This window comes from Hyla sarda, chromosome 7 (assembly GCF_029499605.1).
Source record: "Hyla sarda isolate aHylSar1 chromosome 7, aHylSar1.hap1, whole genome shotgun sequence".
In the NCBI taxonomy this organism is placed as follows: Eukaryota; Metazoa; Chordata; class Amphibia; order Anura; family Hylidae; genus Hyla; species Hyla sarda.
In genome coordinates, this window is record NC_079195.1 from 95,075,287 (window position 1) to 95,098,758 (window position 23,472).

A 23,472-nucleotide genomic window follows, 5' to 3' on the forward strand; every position below is an offset into this window, starting at 1 on the left:
TGGGATCTGCTGGGGCATATATTGTTTTGACGGGAAGGATCGTACCACATGCTTTGCTATTCCTCCAAATATTAATATTTTAATATTATTTGCTCCTGTGATTGTGGCCTAACATAAGTGTGACCTAAGCTTTACCAATGCAGTGTTCTTTATTAGCTATATGCTATTCTTGTTTTTGTTTTATTTGCAGAAGTGATTTCATGAATCCATATTCATTTTGAGTCTGAAAGAAAAAAAGAGGCTCCGAAAGGCATAATAGAAGAAGATGGCCAAGACGACAATGGAGAAGACGGATGGAGAAAATCTGGAGCAGTTCCCCCCCAACCTGTAGCTCTTCAGTTGTGACAAAACTACAACTCCCATCATGCTCTAACAACCTACCTCACAGGCTGGGGAACACTGTTCTAGAAAAGCACTGTTCACATGGCTTAAACCAACTAAACAAAAAAACAACAATGACTCAGGATCCCCTAACACATGAGAATGATTCATAGGATTTTATGTACAGTAGATGAACTGATCAGTAAATCCTCCATTCAGCAGATATCCCTGACTGCTCTCACACCTCCTCTCTTGCTTTTATAAAGGCTTAGCAGATATTAAAACTGAAATCCGATTTCACAGGAAACTGGGGAGACCACTGCCAAAAGCTACAAGTAGTGGAAAAAAATTTAATGAAGAACGAAGTAAAACTGGGCAGAAGGTCTACTAGTCTTTCTAAGAAATCTCTGCAGAGTTCACTTCATGTCATGCTAAGAGATGTATTTTTATCGGTCACTTCTGGTTGTGATATGCATATAGCAATGGTGCCTTCTGCTGGTCATCACAGATTCTGCTGGTGTACATTAGATTATCTGAATGCAAACCTGGATATCTCTTTCCATGTCGCATACCAGAAGTACATGTGCCTGATGACTGTCGACCCATTTTCACTGCTCCAGCAGCCATTTTGGGCCCAATAATGTCACAAGACAATGTGACTTCTCCTGCTATGCCCACCTCCTGGCCCATATTATTGGGCGTGCTCACCCACAATTGGCCGAGCATGTTGAGCTCCCACAGTGGGGCGGTCACTGTGCAGAAGAGGAAATGCTTGGAATCATGGGCGCTGTAGGCACATGGGAGAGCACATGGCTGCAAAAACCAGAGTCTCCTAAAGGCAAAGGTAGGTCCACATCCCCATAAAAAGAGTGCAGACAACATGATAGGCACTATGCCTACTGATATCTGAGCTTTTATTTATACCTACCACCGTTGGATAATCCCTATAGTAAAAAATAACTCCTATTTATACAAACGTATACCCTATCCTAAGGAGGGTTATTAAGTCTTTAAGCAATCAATTATCACTTACTCAGGGCAAGGGTTACAAGCCATGATACTCAAAATTAAGGAGTTTAGTGGGAATTACAAAATTGCATTGTTTGGTTAAACACATGCAAAGTGTTAAAAATGCTGAGGGCTGGAACACCAGTGTTTGCACCAAAATATGCAAAGAAATTTACGCAGTGTTAACCCAGCCTTACACTGTCTGATCATTGCTGACAGTATAAGACTTTTTGGAGGAACAGTAATATCTTAATGTAAATGTATTCATTCATTTCCAGGAGGAATACTAGAGGGACAGAATTATGTAGATTGTAGATTATCCAAAATTGTGGTTTTCTAATATAAAAAAGTCAAGAGAGTCATTGACTTCTCTAAAAGGAGCTAGTTACACATCTTTTCCTTTTTTTTCAACCAGATTTATAGAGTACCTGTCACCAAACTAAACTTTTAATATATTGTTCCATATGTAATTATAAGACCCTGTGCTATTTACTTGCTGTTAAATTCTCAACCTTTATATGTTTTTAATGTGATTGAAAAAAACTCCACTAGGTGGCTCTGTTCTGTTCCCTGTGCAAAGTCAAACAGTTAGTTTGGTCCCGGCCTGGCAGGAGACCAAACTCGGGAAATGTGTGCGGTGCATGGTGGAGCACAGCTCACAGACTTCAGTGACATTTGATGACAGGTACTCTTTACATTTTCAAACATTTAAGGGTGTAAAAGCAAAGGCAGGGCAAGATATACGTCTTAATAAAAGGTTTCCTAGCAAATGTTCTTTGCAGGGAGCGAGCCCCAAAAAATACTTTTAATCCGGCACGGGTATGCTAATGGATGCTAAGTAGTCATCGTGGCAACTAATCACAGCTGTCTGCCTGTAATCTCGCTATGCAGGTGTGTGACTGACAGGCAAAGAGGCTTCTACATCACTCATTGCCAGGAATTAGAAGCCTCATTGCCTGTCAATCACACATGCAGAGCGCAATTACAGGCAGAGAAGGCCACTTCAAGATAGGTAAAATCTCATTCTAGAGCAAAATGTGCCCAGTGTCAGGAAGCTTGGACTCTGTGGCAGGTCATGAGTCTTCTACAGGGTGGGCCATTTATATGGATACACCTTAATAAAATGGGAATGGTTGGTGATATTAACTTCCTGTTTGTGGCACATTAGTATATGTGAGGGGGTAAACTTTTCAAGATGGGTGGTGACCATGGCGGCCATTTTGAAGTTGGCCATTTTGAATCCAACTTTTGTTTTTTCAATAGGAAGAGGGTCATGTGACACATGAAATTTATTGGGAATTTCACAAGAAAAACAATGATGTGCTTGGTTTTAACATAATTTTATTCTTTCATGAGTTATTTACAAGTTTCTGACCACTTATAAAATGTGTTCAATGTGCTGCCCATTGTGTTGGATTGTCAATGCAACCCTCTTCTCCCACTCTTCACACACTGATAGCAACGCCGCAGGAGAAATGCTAGCACAGGCTTCCAGTATCCGTAGTTTCAGGTGCTGCACATCTCGTATCTTCACAGCATAGACAATTGCCTTCAGATGACCCCGGTGTTACATTAAAACTAAGCACATCATTGTTTTTCTTGTGAAATTCCCAATAAGTTTGATGTGTCACATGACCCTCTTCCTATTGAAAAAACAAAAGTTGGATTCAAAATGGCCAACTTCAAAATGGCCACCATGGTCACCAACCATCTTGAAAAGTTTCCCCCCCTCACATATACTAATGTGCCACAAACAGGAAATTAATATCACCAACCATTCCCATTTTATTAAGGTCTATGCATATAAATGGCCCACTCTGTATAACCCAAAACACACCATTAAAAACACCCAGGAATGGCTAAGAGCAAAACATTGGTCTATTGTGAAATGGCCTTCTTTATGTACTGATCTGAATCCTATTGAACATCTATGGAAGGAGCTGAAACCTGGATTGTAGTAACTGCCTCAAAAGGTTGTGCAACAAAATATTAAGTTTAAGGAGCAAAAATTTCTGTCCAGGACAGTTTCTTATTATTTTGTTTTTCCAAAATGATTCTGTTGAATATCAATTCAAAAGCAATGTCTGATTTTCATGGGTTTATTTTCAGTAAATATTTATTCATTATTACTTATGTCAGTTTCAACTAATTTCATGGGGAATTGTGGGTTTTCTCTCATTGATGGAAAGGTACAAACAATTTTGTCCAGGTTTGTATGTAAATGTTGCTACCAACATTGTCCAGTAACATAGCAATAATAAAAAAATTAATTTTTTGACCAATGACTGATGGTCTGTGCCTATATGAGAACATATAGGCAGGAAAAACACCATTCTACTTCCTGTGAGTAGAAAATAGCAACTATTTAAAAGTATAAAAAATAATCATACCATATAGGGATAAGGCTGGGTTCACACAAAGTAGGGTGCTACAAGTCCAATGATTGCACATATTTTATGTTCACACTTCGTATAGTGGACAGTATGTTTTGCCAAAACCAAGAGTGGATCCACATCTTTCCACTATAGTTTCTCTATTAGTCAGATCCAATCCTGGTTTTGGCAAAAAATAACCAAAATAATACTGTGTGTGAACATAGGCATGAATTTATCATTTGCAACTTTACACTTTTTCAAGCTTGCATTTTCTCCTTTAGGCTAAGTTTCCACTCAGGTTTTTTTCTGGTAGTTTTTGGATATCTGCCACTGCAGTTTTTGAGCCAAAGCCAGAAATGTATTCAAAAGAAATAGGACATATAAAGGAAGGACTTATACTTCTCCTCCCTTATGGATCCACTTCTGACTTTGGCTCAAAAACTGCAGTGGCAGTATTCTAAAAACTGCCAGAAAAAAAAAAAAAAGTGGAAACTTAGCCTTAGGCCACATTCAAGTGTGCAAAGTCTATTCTTGTTGCATGAAGCTTTAATAATTTGCACATTTTATTTAATCCCCTTTTTTGTGTGGTTTGTATGCCACCTATTGAGTGGAGTTGACAGGATAAGTCCAAATATTTTTAGCAAAATGGGGCTTGCGCAAAAATCTGCAACTTGATAAATTCCACTATTTGACCATGTCTGCACATCCATTTAAAAAAAAAAATGGCTAAATGTCTAACAACTTGACAGAAAAGGACAACTCAAGTATTTACAGATACCTATATTTCGAGAACAGTGCAGAGTAGAGAAAACACAAAAAACACAGTTGGAATCATGGTGGCCTATGCTTTGGCATGATATAAATAAATCATAGGTCCTCATTAAGACAAATTTTTGCTATTGCACTCCTTATGGTAAATAAAAAATATTTCTAATATACTTTGTTTAAAAAAAATTTAGTTTTCTGTTTTATTTGTGCTTAGAAAAGCTAAAGAGCACATTTTCCCCCATCTCATACACAGACTTTGGACCGAAGCCCAAATACAGGAAGTGCAGCCTGGAGTGCTGAGGGGTGGGGGGGTCCAGCCTCATCCAATCATAGCTCCTCTCACACTTAACTGCCATATGCTGTTGGTTGGACTTTTCCCTATCGCCTATTGATAGAGCAGTAATTTGTCAGCGTGAGGGTACGAACACACTACATTTCTGCCCCCATTAATCGTATACAGCGGCATCCCGCAGAAAACAGGATGTCGACATATACTGTTAATGGGAGCAGCGGACCCCATTCACTCCTATGGCCAAATATAGTCACCCCTATTGACGTTCTTTAAAACGGACTCATGACGGGGGCTGTTGCGCTTTTGAAATGGCAAATACGTTCCAAAAGGACTCACTAGGGGTGACTCCGTTCAGCCAGAGAAGTAATGGGGTCAGCTGCTCCCGTTAATAGTATATGTTGGCATCCTGTTTTAGGTGGTATGCCGACGGCTAGGATTAACAGGCAGGAACATAATTGGCTTCATTTACTAAGAGTGTCGGGTTTTTACTAGTGGAGAAATAAAGATTCCACCTTATTTCCTATGGGGATCACAGATTTACAAGTCGGGAAAATTTTCTGACCAGCTTTTTCTAGGTGGCAATTTCCCTCCATTTATCCACAGGATTTTCTGTCAATTCAATAGTAAATAGGTCGGGTTGTGAAACCACGCCCTTTTTGAGACAGACCATGCCCCTTTTTTGGCTTTTCACACTGCAATGTCGGGTTATGATGGTTTTCCTGGCGCACACTGTCGTACACTGACACAGACACTCTGCGCCAAAATAACCCGACAAAAACTGGTAGGTTTCAGCTTAATAAATGAGGCCCATTGTATACGTACTCTTAGTGAGGAACACCCCGGCAGTGCGGAAGGATGAGCCCTGCAGACTCATCACCCTAAAAATTCTATACTATAAAAGACTATGTATTAAAGGGGTACTCTGGCGCTAAGACATCTTATCCCCTATCCTGCTGGTGGGGACCACCGTGATCTTTCACGCAGCACCCCGTTACCATCAGCCCCCGGAGCATGTTTGATTGCTGATCACGGGGCCGGAGTATTGTGATGACACGGCTCCGCCCTCGTGTGATGTCACACTCCGCCCCTTCAATGCAAGCCTATGGGAGGGGATAAGATGTCTTAGCGCAGGAGTACCCCTTTAACTCTAAATTAACACAAAATTACAGATAGCTCACAATAGACTGGTAAAACATTCATAGAGTGCATATGTTTCAGATTAGTTCGACCATAAAAAAAATGCTGTTACCAAAGCAAATATTGGAAACATATGTGTCTTGTTTTGCAGTAATGGAATAACACCCAACCCAGCAAAGTTAAATGTTAACATTTCCATTACAGTCATTTAGGAGAATACAAGACTGGAGGGTGCAGTCTGCAGTCGTTCTACATTTCATTATACATGAAAAACATAGAGATGGATATGTAAGGGCTTGGACACCCATGGGAGAAGTGCTAATCATTAACATGTAAAGGAAAAATTAACTGTGTTATAGCAAGCACACCCAAAATCCAAGAAAGGCGAGCAATGAAGATAAGTGTACAAATACTGTACAGTGATACAGGATTTATGTTCAAAAAGTCATAGTAAAGAGATAGACAGCAACAATAAAGGTACCGTATTTTTCGCCCTATAGGACGCTCCGGCATATAAGACACACCCAATTTTAAATTAGGAAAATCTAGAATACAATGTAAAGTATAGGTCACAGTGATCTTCAACCAGCGGACCTCCAGATGTTGCAAAACTACAACTCCCAGCATGCCCGGACAGCTGTTGGCTGTCCGGGCATGCCAGGAGTTGTAGATTTGCAACATCTGGAGGTCCACAGGTTGAAGACCACTGGTATAGGAGGTAATACTCACGTGTCCCCGCCGCTCCGGACCGTCACCGCTCGTCACTGCTGCCCTGGATGTCGCCCTCCATCGCTGTCGCCGCGTCCCCGGGGTGTCCCAGTCGTTCCGGAACATCCCGGTATCCTCGCTCTCAGTCGCCGCCATCACGTCGCTACGCACGCCACTCCTATTGGATGACGGGACGGCGTGCATGACGACGCGACGACGTCAAAAGGAGAGCGCCGGCCATGCAGGGGATCCCAGCACGGAGCAGACACCGAGGAGGCAGGTAAGGTCCCTCCCGATGCAGCCGGGTTACTGTCACTTTCTCTTCAGACACGAAGGTCAGCTTTGATCGCCGCGTCTGAAGGGTTAATACAGGGCATCACCGCGATCGGTGATGTCCTGTATTAGCCGCAGGTCCCGGCCGTTGATGGCCGCAGGGACCGCCGCGATAGGTGTGTATTCGCCGTATAAGATGCACCAACTCCCCCCCCCCAGGTTTTGGGGAAGAAAAAGTGCATCTTATACGGCGAAAAATACGGTATATAATGTATAGCTTTCAAATTTCTTGATTTTTTTTTGTTCTCATTGCAAGAAAGGAAAATATTAACCAAAAGTAAACAATAAAGTCCTGGGTCAAACTTGTCTATCGATGTGATACATTCGATGATTTCTGACAACTATCAAAGTGACCCGGCAGTCGTATACTGATGTGAGAATCAGGGTGGGTGTCACTGGTATACAGCCTATGGCTAAAACCTTATGATGACAACAGCCGGCATCCTGCTAGATGAAATGTAGGATTCAGCATGGGAGCTCTAATGTACAAGTGTCAACTGGCTGGAAGCAATGCACATTTTATGTCTAATGAATTGTTACTAATATTAATCCAAGAAAGCAGCCGCTAACGTGACGTGCGCACAAGACAAGCTGGGATTATCTGAGGACACAGGTTACAGCATTGTGGGAACAGGCTACGCCTGGCACTGTGTGCACTCAACAGACTGATCATGCTTCAGGTAAATTAGGAAAATAGCCACAATTGTTAACATTTAATTGAATATTAAACATTTACAGGTGCAGGATAAGCATTTCTGTATTGAAGGTACTATTTCTTTTTCTAGCCAAGACTACATGAAAAGTAACGCAAAGTAAAAAGGGCCTGCAGGCCCTGGGAATAAGTGTATTGAAGGGAACCGGTCATATTGAATATACAGTATAATCTTCGGGCATCATGTTATAGAGCACGAGGAGCTACACAGTGATAGCAGCTATCTGTGTAAAAGTGTATATATAGGCCCAGATTTATCAAACTGAGTGAGAGAAAAAACAGCGTGATTTTCCCCCAGCAACCAATCACAGCTCAGCTAACTATCTCTGGTAAAGTGAAAGCTGATCTGCGATTGGTTGCTATGAAAAAATCTTTTTCCTCTCACACAGTTTGATAAATCTAAACCATAGAGAGCTGTTAATCATGGAGTAGGACCACCCACATGACTAGAATTTTCCCTTTAAAGGGGTACCCCGGTGGAAAACCTTTTTTTTTTTTTTTTTTTTTTTTTAAATCAACTGGTGCCAGAAAGTTAAACAGATTTGTAAATTACTTCTATTAAAAAAATCTTAATCCTTCCAGTACTTTTTAGCTGCTGAATACTACAGAGGAACTTATTTACTTTTTGGAACACAGTGCTCTCTGCTGACATCTCTGCCCGTTTTAGGAACTGTCCAGAGCAGCATATGTTTGCTATGGGGATTTTCTCCTACTCTGGACAGTTCTTAAATTGGACAGAGATGTCAGCAGAGGGCACTGTGCTCGTGATGTCAGCAGAGAGCTCTGTGTTCCAAAAAGAAAATAATTTCCTCTGTAGTATTCAGCAGCTTATAAGTACTCCAAGGATTAAGATTTTTTTAATAGAAGTAATTTACAAATCTGTTTAACTTTCTGGTCCAGTTGATTTAAAAAAAATAAAATAAAATAAAAGTTTTCCACCAGAGTACCCCTTTAAGGGCAGAGTCACATACAGCTCATCCACATTGAATCCTGGCCACCAATGCCATGGCTCAAAGCGTCACACTGCCGCACAGCCTATCACCGGTGTGATGAAGAAAACTGTGCTACTGTAGCAGAAAGTTACCTGAGCTGTGTTTGGCTCAGGCAGGCACACGTCCTCCGCACACCCTTGGCTACGGGGACACAGTTTTCTTCTTTACAGCGAGACATTATTAGCATCCCCGCTTCCTTTCACTCCATCCCAGCTACCCTCTCTCACGGAGACAGTTTCTACGCACATCTCCCAGCCTTTCTCCTACCCGCCCGCTAGCTGTTGCCTGTTGCAAGACTACATCCCCCCAGCATCTCCTCCCTGTAAGGGCATGCTGGAAGTTGTAGACTTGCAACAGGTAGTGGGCGGATGGTAGATGTGCAGCTCGGGCGGGTGCTAGATGTGCGGAGAAACTGTGTCCCCATCCCCGTTTAGAGAGGAGCGCGGGGATGGAGTAAGAGGAAGTGGGGATGCCAATAACTGTGTCCCGCTGTAAAGAAGAAAAACTGTGTCCCTGTAGCGGAATGTGTGCGTGCGCCTGAGCCAAATCACAGCCCAGGTCACAATCGGCTACAGGGACACTTTTCTTTATAACACCGGCCGAGGCAGGACATTGCTGCGGTCGGCGATTTTCTGACAGGCACTGTGACACGTTGACCATGGCTGGACCCGGAAGAAGGCGGCGGAGCGAGATACCGGGACACCAGGAAAGCGACGGGAGGAGAGTCCACTTTATGGTTTTATTTTCTTGCAGAATTGTGGGAAAAAATGCTAGGCGAGACATCTCCTTTATGTTTTGGTGACAAAAATGCATTGGAAAAAAAACTTAACTGTAGTTAACAGTGTGCATAAAGCTTAACTATTTTTCCAACCAATCTAATTTTCAAAAAAAAATTCCAAAATGCGGGCACATTTGTTTTTTTCTTAACAATCCAGCTTTAAAGGGGTACTCCCGAGGAAAGCTTTTTTTTTTAAATCAACTGGTGCCAGAAACTTAAACAGATTTGTAAATGAATTCTATTAATTAATTCTCTGGACAGTTCCTAAAATGGACAGCAGAGGTCAGCAGAGAGCACTGTGGTCGTGACATCAGAGAAATCCAAAAAGAAAAGCATTTCCTCTGTAGTATACAGCCCATAAAATGTACTGGAAGGATTAAGATTTTTTAACAGAAGTAATTTACAAATCTGTTTAACTTTCTGGCACCAGTTGATTTAAAATAAAAATAAAAGTTTTCCACGGGAGTACCCCTTTAACACAACATTGTCACCGCAGGGAATCTTTTTGGGCAACAAAACTCTGCAACCGGACGTTAGCTGGGAGTCAATAGGAAAGGATAAAACACCATACCTGCAGAAGCCCCTCCTCTCTGTTTTCTGTGCTAGTATCGCCCTCACTTCCTGGACTTTGTCCCTGCCTGTGCTTCAGCCAGGACAAGATGATGCTGCAGCCGGAAAGGATTATGTTCTGGATGGTCTTTTTTTTTTTTTTTTTCTTTAAATAAACAATGATTTCTATAAAAAGGAGAGAAAAAAAAATCCTGAAGTATATTGGAAAGATTAATGTTTTGTCAAGATGTACAACATATAAAAAGGTTTTTTTTCTTTTTTATTCACACAGTGCCCATTTAAGAGAATGAACAAGAGACCAATACATGGTAGGTATAATAGACAATTGAATCTATAGATCACCAAAGGCGATCCAAAAATACTCAATTTCCCATACACACAACCCTATATCTTTATTAATTTCTCACACCAAAGATTAAAAAGCCACTGTTATTCACTCCATTATGTAGCCCTAAACGTCATGTGGTGCCAATCAGGCTTTCTACCACTGTTGGAATATATTTTGCACGCTCCTGCAGGTGCGTGCAAAATATATTCCAACAGTGGTAGAAAGCCTGATTGGCACCACATGACATTTAGGGCTACATAATGGAGTGAATAACAGTGGCTTTTTAATCTTTTGTTTTTGGTGTGAGAAATTAATAACGATATAGGGTTATATGTATGGGAAATTGGGTATTTTTGGATCGCCTTTGGTGATCTATAGATTCAAACATTTAAGAGAATGTACACAAATGGTGTCCAAAGTGTTTTGCCACAAATAAGGGCACTTACTGTTTCTTAGTAATATCTGTTTCTTGGAAACCTGCCCCGCCAAAAATAAATTAAATGAACATATCTACTATTATTTCCCAACAGGAGGCGTCACATAGCTTTCTGAGACAGCTCGATGGTGAATTTGCCAAGTCATCCACCCCAATTCTGACCCAAACCTTGATGTAAGTTTAGTTTACAACTCTATATGGGAGTTGTCATTGTGGTGCGTTTGGTTATTAACGACAATTTCCAAAAAGGAATCTGTGCCTGCATGGTGGCAATATTGGGCATCAATAAGGGTAGTATTAGACAGAAAACCCATGCCTGATCAAACAAATCCGCACTTGTTTAAAGGGGTACTTCGGTGCTAAGACATCTTATCCCCTATCCAAAGGATAGGGGATAAGATGCCTGATCGTGGGGTCCTGCCGCTGGGGACCCCGTGATCTTGCACACCACACCCCGTTAGAATCAGTCCCCGGAGCACGTTCGCTCTGGGTCTGATTACTGGCGACCACGGGGGCCAGAGCATTGTGACGTCACGGCCCTGCCCCTATGTGACGTCACGCTCCGCTCCCTCAATGCAAGCCTATGGGAGGGGGCGTGACAGCTGTAAGATGTCTTAGCGCTGGAGTACCCATTTAAGGAGCATTTAAAAAAAAAAAAAAAACAGTGGCCAAATGCAAGCTGGGGATCAGTAGGGAAATTATAAAATGCCATACCAGCATTGCAGGTTTTTTTTGTGCAGTTTTACTCAAGTCAATAAGAAGAAAAAAAAACTGTGTCTAAAGGAAGCCTATATGATGCGATCAGCCAGCACTTGCTCTTTTGTCAGCTGATCGCTAGGCCTATTACACAGGGCAATAGTTTGACCAATAGTCACCCTGTGTAACACGGCCTTAGTTTTAGATGCCAATAATGAGTTTATATCATTATTATATGAATCTATCTAAGGTATTGCGACAGTAGTGACAATGTCAATAATGTGTCTATTACAGCCTTTACACACACATGACACATGATGGCTTTCTCATCAATGGACCCTGGTAGGAAAGAGTCACTTGCCTACGAACCTTGCTAAGCTCTTTATCTCAGCCTGGGCTACTTTACAGGTTTTGTTCCAATGACAGACACTGGTAACAGATGCAGGTTTGTTCCTACAGTACATAAGCAAAGAGCAAATACTGCAGAATAATAGTCTGCTAGAGGCTCTTTTGAGAAGGAATGAGTGATGTCTGACGTACATCGGTTGGCCGCCTGAATTGTAAGGAAAGAGGTAAAGCTGTCTAGTTGTGCAGAAATATAGGAGAGGAGAGGGGACGTAATGCTTTAGATTTAGCCATTTTTACTCTCGAAAAGCAGGGTAACATTATGTGTTACAATTTCTTATTACTGTATGACTGTACACTTACAGAATAGTAGCCTTTAACACGATACAGTAATACACGGTCCCTTTGTGGATTCCTCCTAGTTCAGTAGAGTCCTCACTGAGGGACTGAAATCCAATTATAATCACAACTGAAACCAATGGGGAGCAACCGGTATCACCTTGTAAATGTGGAAAACTCAATTAATGACTATCCGCCGAGATACGGAAAGCACAGGAGACAAAGTGCAGACAGCAGCAGAACATATGTGCACCAGCCGCGCACACATACGACGCACAGACACCGCAGCTATAGCAAACAAAACACTTGAGAACGATACAATACATAAATGCCACAGCAAGGCAGAATACAAGTAGTCAGTTCTATTCTTTTAGATACTGCTTAGCTGATCCTTCAACCCACATTGCAGTCTACGAAACATAAAAATTCAGATTGCAACTACACAAGTTGGGGCTGAGTTTGCCGTTTTGTTCAATACATGTGAATATGGCAGATCTGCAATACCTAGGAGAAGGAAAAGGGTATGTGTAGCTCACTGGGGTATACTTTTCTGAGGTTAACTGGAATGGTCTAAATCCCAAAAAGACCTCGTAAAGTGAATAGGTATATATAATAAATTATATAAAACCAGTCCTCAAGGATAGTAAAATAAAGAGATAAGAAGAGATAAAATGAACGAGAAAAAGGTGATGTGGAACCAAATAAATGTACAATCAATAAGTTAAATGTCATAAAACAGATACTGAATAAATAATGATAGTAATAAAAGTAAATGAATAATATAATGATAATAAAAGACCTGAATCAGGGATAATGCAGTAAAATAATAAAATATAACATTTATTCACAAGATAATAACTTAAATCTGGGCAGGGCCCTTGCACCAGATGTTAATAAGATATTGATTTTAAAATAGATGTAATATCAAAAGGTCATTTATAAAGCAACCACCTAAAATAGGGCTAAAAATTTGGAAATGTCCAAAAAAAAAATGGTTCGGTAATATAGTTCAGAAATAAAGTGGTCTGGTAATATAGTTCAGAAATAAAGTGGTTGCCGTAGGTAATGGGTATAAGACCAAGGCTATATGCGTTTCAAGATGACTGTCTTATTCTTCAGTAGCCATAGATAATGAGTATCCTGATATCCTTATACCCATTACCTATGGCAACCACCTTATACTACTTTTAAAGCTCACCTCAGCTTTGGCAGCGCTGCAGACCCCTTATTCTGGGAACTCTGGACCGCACGCACGATCCTCTCTCCTTAGGACACGGGGACGCCAGGGTCAGCGATCACCTCTTCATCCACGATACTCCACTTGTGGCCGGACGCTAACCTGTGCCAACCTGTCTCTGCTGGACCCATCAAATCCACTTTACTGGGATCACCATCTATCACAAAGGCCGGCCACCAAACCTTGCCAGCACCGACAGAAACCCTCACCGCGAGACTGCTACTCCTGAGGATGCCAGCTGCACTTCGCCAGTAAGCGATACCACTCAAATCGGCATACAGGTACTACCTAATATTATCATACCTACATTGTCTGCACATCGCTCCCTGAACTGCTCCATTATATCATTTCATGAACTGCATTACCGGACCACTTTATTTCTGAACTATATAGCCGAACCATTTTATTTTTGGAAATTTTTTTGCCCTATTTTATGTGGTTGCTTTATAAGTGACTTTTTAATATTACATCTATTTTAATATCAATATCTTATTAACATCTGGTGCAAGGGCCCTGCCCAGATGTAAGTCATTATCTTGTGAATAAATGTTATATTGTATTATTTTACTGCATTATCCTTGATTCAGGTCTTTTATTATCATTAGATTATTCATTTACTTCCATATATTATCATTATTAATTCAGTATCTATTTTATGACATTTAACTTATTGATTTTACATTTATTTGGTTCCACATCACCTTTTCCTCGTTCATTTTATCTCCTTTTTATCTCTTTTTATCTCTTTATTTCACTATCCTTGAGGACTGGTTTTATTTCATATATTATATATACCTATTCAGATCTGCAATACCTAACACAGCCCACAAACAAATGTCAAAGGAATAGAGAGGGCGCAACCTAGCGCATTACCACTTAAAAATACAAGGGTGAACAGAGGTAAATACAATGCTCACCCAGGATGTTACACTCGCCAAGTGTAACAATGGAGAAAGGCTTGTGTGAAAGTGTGTCGGCAGCCGGTCCACCTCAGGACTGATAAACAAAAAGCCAAGGAGCCTCCAAGGGAGCGGTGGACATCAATAGGCGCTGGACACACTCGTGGGGTAGAATACACTTTAATCACCCATCATGCAACGCGTTTCACAGATTATCTGCTTCATCAGGCCAAAACAAATGTGGTGCCGTTTAGTAAAAAAAAAATTTTATTTTTTTTATTTTCTATACATTTTCTATATTTCTATATATTTAATATATATTTGGAATTTAACATCTATTTAAAATCCAAATCCAAAAGCTAAAAATTTCCCTACCTAGTTAGTAATCATTTTTAAGCCAAGCTTTGGTAATATCTGCTTGCAGTCTGTCCGTTTAAATGGATTAATATTGTAATTGGCTATGTTCACATCTTTGGATAGGGGATAAGATATTTAGGGGCGGTGTACCCCTGGTGACAGGCCCATCCTAATCATTACATTCCAGTGAAGCTCACTTTAATAATGACTGATGAATACACAGTATGGGGGAGATTTATCAAAACCTGTCCAGAGGAAAAGTTGCTGAGGTGCCCATAGCAACCAATCAGAGCCCTTTTCAAAAATGAAAGAAGCGATCTGATTGGTTGCTATGAGCAACTCAGCAACTTTTCCTCTGGACAGGTTTTGATAAATCTCCCCCTATATGGCCAAATCATCATCTGGGAAAATACGTATGCCAAGGCACATCCATCCTGCCAAAACTACACTAAGGCTAGGTTCATATCTTTGCTGAGGTTTGGGGCTTGGAACCAAACAGTCCGCTACATTACTTTAATGTGGTTTGTTGTGTTATTGTCTGGTGTCCTTTATTTTACTAGAACCTAACTGGACTAAATAATAATGCATGCAGCTTTTTTATGTCCATTTATGTGAACAAATTCTGTGGTGGTACCAAATAGAGCCACCAACGCAGATGTGAACATAGCCTACCATATACTTACAATACTCTATATATACAGTCAAAGGAAAGGTCCCTGGAATTATGGAGCTGGAAGCAATAATGTTTATTAAATGTGAACCATGTGGTAAAACTACAAAACTTCTCTAGAGATACATAAGCTTTTTCAGCCCAAGACGTACAGACAGCTCTAGAGGAGCGGACAGGAATCCAGCGCACCAGGAGGCAAGCCCTGATCTCCGCAGCTGCACGGGTACTGACATCCTTGGGCCCACCAGGACACCAGACCCAGGACCTCTCATGCCTCCCCTAGTATGGAGAAGAAAAAGCACTGGCAGTGGAGGGAAAAGAAGGAGCCTTTCCCTTACTTGTGTGCACTTCTTCTTCTTCTTCTTGTCCCTAATACGTCAATGGGAGAAAGTCCTGGTGGTGCCGTCATGGAGGTGGGGAGGAAAAGAAGTAGTGCCTCTAGTGTCAAGTGTCACTATAGAGCAGTGATTCCAAAGATTTTAGGTAAATCCAATTTACAAGGGTAAGACAGTAAAATAAACAGGCATATGGAACATACGGAATAAAGATTCCCAAAAAAATGTCCAAAGGATACCAAACTGACCAAAATGAATCAAAGCAGCCCAAAAAAAAATTTCTATTCAACTGGTACATAAAAAAAAAATATTAAGGCATATTCCCATAGCAAACCTCTCCTGCTGACAATGCCCGACACAGACAGAGATGGCAGCAGAGAGCACTATGTCTGACTGGAAAAAGTCCACAACTTCCTCTACAGCAACTGAAAAGTACTAAAAAGCTGAAGGTTTTTTTTTTGTCCATAGAAGGAGATGTTTTCTATGGGGATTTACTTTCTGACAACGGTTGATCTGAGAGAAAAGTATTTTCTCCAGAGTAATCTAATGTGTATGGGTATTCCGGTGTATGGGTATTTCAATACACTGTGCACCAATGTGCTTGAGCTGGATGCCTTAGCTTTTCACATTTTTTGTAGTGGTGGCGCAGTCAAGACTTTCAGCACCTATACATTGTATATTTCTGGTGCTGCCGCTGTGCCAATCAGCAAGGTGCTGGGTGTTGACTCCCCAAATTATCAGCTTTTGATGGCCTTTCCTTTGGCTTTGGTTTTACATATTTCTTGGATCCTCTAAGAAATAAAAAAACAGAATTTTACACTTTTGTCAGGTCCTAAGTGGCTCACCCTACCTAAACCCAAAGTTTGTTGTCCAAAAATATGAAAAGTCCCATAAAAAGGCATTTGAGTTGTAGCCTCACTGATACAAAAAAGCGGACATTAAAGGGGTACTCTGGTGGAAAACTTTTTTTTCCAACTTTTTAGCTGCTGAATACTACAGAGGAAATTATTTTCTTTTTGGAACACAGTGTTCTCTGCTGACATCTCTGTCCATTTTAGGAACTGTCCAGAGCAGCATATGTTTGTTATGGAGATTTTCTCCTACTGTGGACAGTTCTTAAAATGGACAGAGATGTCAGCAGAGAGCACTGTGTTCCAAAAAGAAAAGAATTTCCTCTGGAGTATTCAGCAGCTAAGAAGTATTGGAAGGATTAAGATTTTTTAATAGAAGTAATTTACAAATCTGTTTAACTTTCTGGCACCAGTTGATTTAAAAAAATAAAAAAATAAAAAAAAATTCCACCGGAGTACCCTTTTAAGACAATAGAGGAGATTAATCAAAACCTGTGCAGAGAAAAAGTTGACCAGTTCCCAATAGCAACCAGATTGTTTCTTGTATTTTTTCAGAAGCAATCTGATTGGTTGCTATGGGCAACTTTTCCTCTGCACAGGTTTTGATAAATCTCACCCAGTGAGTATTCTTACCTACTCTTGCACCAGTGTGTAATCATTTAATTGCTTCCATGTCCTGAGGAAGCAGATAAAACCGAATTCAGAGGAACCCAGCTGGGCTCCCTCTTCTTCCTTAATTAAAGGGGTATTCCAGCTTTATACATCTTATCCCCTATCCAAAAGGTTAAGGATAAGATGTATGATCGCAGGGGTCCCGCCACTGGGACCCCTGCGATCTCTGTGCAGCCCCCGGCATTCTGTGCCAGGCGCTGCCTCCGAGCGGTGATGTGATGTCATGGCCACGCCCCTCCATTCATGTCTATGGAAGTGGGTGGGACGCCCCCTCCCATAGACATGAATGGAGGGGCATGGCATGACGTCACTAGGGGCGTGGACGTGACGTCCAATCCTGCCTCTGAAGCAGTGCCTGGCACAGAATTCCATGGGCTGCACTGAGATCGCAGGGGTTCCCAGCGGCAGGACTCCTGCGATCATACATCTTATCGCCTATCCTTTGGATAGGGGATAAGATGTATAAAGCCAGAATACCCCTTTAACTAGTTGGGAGTACTGTTAAAAACGACTCGAACTGCACTCTACACGATAGATTACATATGGTGCTCTGTTCATCTAAACTTTATTCATACAAAACTAGAGAGCCCTTTTAAAGAACCAGTCCTGCTTGTGCTTCTTATTGAGAGTACTTGATATTACATTAAGGTGCCAATCCCCAAGAATCCATTAATGGGTAATATAGATCCATAGAGCAGCTGTGCCTCAGTCACATGGCTAATGCACGGTGGAATATAAGCCATAAAAAGAATCATGACCAGCAGAATAACGTCTATAACACGAGTGCAATGTTTCTTTCATAACGTTACTATGGCAAAACCACCTGCAGACAAGATTACTGTAGGAATATGCGGGAAGCATGTGCATCTCATAGTGGATCTGATTCCTCAGGGAATAGCACAAGCTGCAGGAGCTCCACTCGGTCACAAATGGAACGTTTCTTTCTTGGAATTTTGGCAGCAAGGAACAAAGTGCTGAGAACAGCTCAGGTATCAATCTCTGGAAGCAGATAGAGGTCAGCCCAGGTCTCCATCCAATTTTAGAAACCAATAAATTTATGTGAGACGCTTTTGTTGGATGCCGTAGAGAGATAAGCAGTCATCCCAGTTATAAAATATATTAAAGCTGCATCACATACTGTTTTAAAGAAGTGAGCTGAAGCATGTTATTGCCTCAAACACCGAAATGGGAAACGCTACTAGACGGTCCTGACTGATCTTCATAACCCATTTACAAAATGGTTCTCAGTGGTCAAAGGCAGTCAAGTCATACATACCAAGTCAGCCTTACCTAGTAACTACAATAAAATATACACACAACTGTTATTTTACGTCTAAGCTTTTCACCGCTGCTTGTCTTTCTTACCAAGGCCTAGCAAATGTGAGCATCATGTTATGAATTTATATGGGTTTTATTAAGTATTAATCGGTTATTACTCTTGGAACTTTCCGGGCCAAAATGTGTGTGTGTCTCAATATTGTAGAATATTGTGGCATTACAACACCATACATAATGACAACATGTATGCATTCCTGACGGCATTATCCTGACGGCATAAAAACCTGTACATACAGGACACAAAAACCAATGTAGCGAGCAGATGACCGCAACCTGAGAACGTGTAGCCCAAGCTACGAGCAGAGGGTGTATTAGTTTCATTGAATGAATGATGACAAATGAGCGGTCATGTGAAAAAAATTATATTATTAAGAGGCCCTGGAGAGGCATTATTTCCATAATAAACTTTATATGGCATAAAAACCGCATTAAGCGTAATTGGAAAGAGTATTTACTAACACAGTCCTTACATCTGTGTCCGCAGTGTTCTGGAAGCAGGACACAGATCCAATTCAATTTGCCACCTTAATGTAAATTTGCATTTGCTTCCATTTCCACATTCTCCATCCTTTTAAATTTTAATTTTGTGCTATGGTTTCCAATATCCAGTGGGCAGACATGACTAACTGCCTTCTTTATAAGGCTATGTTCACATGCAGTCTTTTGTAAATAACAAATGGAAAAAGACCTCTAAACATCAGGCACTGTTCCTTCCATGAAATGAAAGATATCCACTCCTCAGATAATGTTCAAATGCTCTTATACACTTGTTTATTGAAACAAAAAAACAAACAGCAATGACGCGTTTCAGGGGGATTCAATCCCCCTTCCTCAGATTGGCATCTGACAATTCAGGGTATCATTCAGATGGGTGTGAATTTAATTTTAGTCATAAGATTGAATATCGGGTGATGGGTGGGACTGTACAGTCAGGGGGTGTAAGTGTTTTATATTGAGGGGTGTGTACGCCTAATACACATCTCCTGAATATATAATCCCACCCATAACCTGATATTTACTCCCTTTATTAATATTTAGTTCATGCCATATATGTGTAATAACATATACACAGCAGTGAAGAGAAACCTGCACTCAGGGCTATTTCAAAAGAAAGGGTCCCATGCTGGAGGAGACTACACATCACATTTATAGTGTCTGCTGCAGGGCTGTGGATGTTCCAACTCCGACTCCGCAGTTCCACCAAGTTCTTCTAAGCTCTTCTAGCATAGAGAGGTAGTTGGGCAGAAGCTGCTGCCTTCTCCTTTTTGTGTGCTGATCTGTTGCTGAAGATAGGGCAATGGGAGGATCCAGGAAGGGGCATTTATTATAAAACATGATTTCCCTAGTAGAAAACCCATAGTCATGTTTAAAGTTTAAGCTAACAATCGGAGTTTACAAGTCTTTATAGCCTTAGCTGAATGGCAGTAGTTTTTCCAATGGTTTACAGCTTCAGTTTTGAACTATTGACCTTCCATTCCCTTCACTTATACAAGTGTCTCTAGTCCTGCAAAAAACATATTTACTTAATCCCTTATCAGTGAGAGGCTAGGTTACCCATGGGTTCCCTGTAACAGCAGAACACAACACTATGGAAAGTATAAGTATTGCCACTCCTAATTGTGCGTTGCGTGCCATATAGTAAAGCACATGAAAAGCATGCTTCTTCACGGTCACTTAACGTGTTCGTTTTGCGGTTACGTGAGGCACTGCATGCATTGGTCTTTATTTGTACAGTAGAGAAGTCATTAATTATAACTTTTTGTGAATTGGGACATTTGAACTTGCTTTTGTTTTATTTCGATCTAAATTTAGTAGGAGTCGGAGTCGGTGCATTGTTTGCCGACACCAGGTACCCAAAATTTCGTCCGACTCCTTGACTCCGACTCCACAGCACTGGTCAATGGTACTGAAAATTATAAGGTAGTGTGACCACAGCATAGCCATGGGCTTCAATAAACAAAACATAGACCCCCAGCCCTTCTACTCCTCAAATAAACAGTATGCCAGCATAAAGCAGACCAAAAATAGTCACTAGTAGAGCCTATGCAATGACTTTGCTGTGAGAACACCACAGCATATGTTTAAAGGGGTACTCCGCCCCTAGACATCTAATCCCCTATCCAAAGGGGCTCATGACCATGTCATGGTCATGCTCCGCTCGTGACATCATGGCCATGGCCCCTCAATGCAAGTCTATGGGAGCGGGCGTGACTGCCATCACGCCCCCTCCCATAGACTTGCATTGAGGGGGCTTGGCTATAATGTCACAAGCAGGGTGTGGCTGTGACATCAAGAGCCTCTAGCGCTGCACCACTGCTCTAAACGAATGCCGGGTGCAGCGGGGAGATTGCGGGGGTCCCCAGCGGCAGGACCCCCGCAATCAGACATCTTATAACTTTTCCTTTGGATAGGGGATAGGATGTCTAGGGGCAGAGTACCCCTTTAAATACCTTTTGATGGCATTCTGACCTACCCACAGCAGACACTATAAATGTGGTGTGTAGTCCTCTCCAGCATGGGACCCTTTCTTTTAAAATAGGTTTCTCTCCGCTGTTGTGTATATAAGTTATTGCACATATATAGCGTGCCAAATGGGAGTCACAGGATCTATAGCTATCATATAATCCAAAAGAATATCACGTGAACTCTTAATAAATTAGCGGCTGCCAAACAAAGAAGCCAATGAATTGCAAAATTAACATTTTGTTGGGTTAAAAGTTTTGCCACAATCTTTGTACAAGTGAATGGAAAACAGTGACATGAAGACACATGAAAAAAACATATTCATGAAATGCTGACTTCTGCTGACTGTATCACATTGCAAAAACAGGCAATTTACCAGCAACTCTGCAAATGTATTATTTGAATACTTCATCTGCTTAAAGGAGCTATTCCGATAAGAGAACAATATCAGGGAATTTGCGGCCTAATCTATCACCTACTACCCTCCACCGAGGGCAGCGGAGGATTAAAGGGGTATTCCAGGCAAAAACTTTTTTATATATATCAACTGGCTCCAGAAAGTTAAACAGATTTGTAAATTACTTCTATTAAAAAATCTTAATCCTTCCAATAGTTATTAGCTTCTGAAGTTTTCTGTCTAACTGCTCTAGGATGATGTCACTTTCCGGGAGCTGTGCATTATGGGAAAATTTCCCCATAGGAACTGCACAGCTCCCGGGATGTGATTCATCATTGAGCAGTTAGACAGAAAACAACAACTCAACTTTAGAAGCTAATAACTATTGGATTTTTTAATAGAAGTAATTTACAAATCTGTTTAACTTTCCGGAGCTAGTTGATATATAAAAAAAAAAGTTTTTGCCTGGAATACCCCTTTAAGACCTCATGAAATAAATAGCTTTGTCTCTTTGAAGTTAATAAAAACTTAAGGCATCGCTGCATGCTGATTATTTCCAAAGCTGAGAATATTACTCCTGTATCCTAGGAAACAACTGGACTTATTTTCCCACATTAAAATCCTTTTATCCTTTTGCCAATTTCCTTTTGCTGGAAGTGAAAAATACATTGTGAAACTAAGTTAAAGGGGTTATCCACCATAGAAAAAATAATAATTTATAAATTTAAATGTATTATATAATAATAATAATTTCATTTTCTTTTTATATATTTCTTACACTTGTAGCAGCATGAGCCGTGTAGTTTATCCCTTTAATGCCAATAGCCACTTCGTAAATCAAGCAGTGGTGAACTGGTGAAAATGTATTCGTCTTTGTCACGATTCGGCTTACGGGTTGTGGATCCGCTTTGTCAGCGAGGGATTGGCGTGGACCGTGCTAGTGGACCGGTTCTAGGGTTGCTACTGGTTTTCACCAGAGCCCGCCGCAAAGCGGGATGGTCTTGCTGCGGCAGTAGCAACCAGGTCGTATCCACTAGCAACGGCTCAACCTCACTGACTGCTGAGAAGGCGTGGGACAGAAGGACTAGGCAGAGGCAAGGTCAGACGTAGCAGAAGGTCGGGGGCAGGCGGCAAGGTTCGTAGTCAGGATGGATAGCAGAAGTTCAGGTAACACAGGCTTTGGACACACTAAACGCTTTCACTGGCACAAGGCAACAAGATCCGGCAAGGGAGTGCAAGGGAGGAGATCAGATATAGCCAGGGAGCAGGTGGAAGCCAATTAAGCTAATTGGGCCAGGCACCAATCATTGGTGCACTGGCCCTTTAAGTCTCAGAGAGCTGGCGCGCGCGCGCCCTAGAGAGCGGAGCCGCGCGCGCCAGCACATGACAGCAGGGGACCGGGACGGGTAAGTGACCTGGGATGCGATTCGCGAGCGGGCGCGTCCCGCTGTGCGAATCGCATCCCCGACAGCCATGACAGTGCAGCGCTCCCGGTCAGCGGGACTGACCGGGGAGCTGCAGGGAGAGAGACGCCGTGAGCGCTCCGGGGAGGAGCGGGGACCCGGAGCGCTAGGCGTAACAGTCTTGGAGCTGCCTGATGATTTAGCATGATGATGCTGGTTTTCTACTTGTCAGAGGTCGAGCAGCGCATGCACAGTTGCACTTTCCTCCTCTGACAAGTTGAGACGATGGAAAAAATATATTATGTAATAAAAAGAGATGGACTCACCAATTGCATTATATATCTGTTTTCATTTCATAATTTACAGTATTTACACTACACACATTTTATTATAGAATGCCCTAGTTTACACAGATCAATTTACTATTATAATAATCTGCAGTACATGGCTGCAACTAGGGTAAGAAGATAGATTTAAGTGGGTGACCCACATCATAGGAGCAATGCAGATAAAAGTTAAAGGGGTTATCCAGGAATAGAAAAACACAGCTACTTTCTTTCAAAAAACAGCTCCCTGTCTGTCTCCAGTTTGAGTGTGGTTCTGCAGCTCAGTTCCATTGAAGTGAATGGAGCCAAGTTGTAAAACCACACCCAACCTAACGACAGACGTGGAGGAGTTTTTGAAAGAAATTTGTTGTTTTTTGTATTCCTGG

General features: G+C 41.4%; 1 protein-coding gene across 2 annotated transcripts in view; it reads right to left on the bottom strand.

The window, feature by feature from the left end:
- Positions 1 to 23,472, bottom strand: part of SGMS1 (sphingomyelin synthase 1) — a 286,284-nt gene that overhangs the window by 222,572 nt on the left and 40,240 nt on the right. For both annotated transcript variants that reach the window (XM_056530042.1, XM_056530043.1), the window contains exon 2: positions 9,996 to 10,159. The gene's annotated coding sequence lies outside the window, so the exon portion shown is untranslated. The remainder of the gene's footprint in view (positions 1 to 9,995; positions 10,160 to 23,472) is intronic.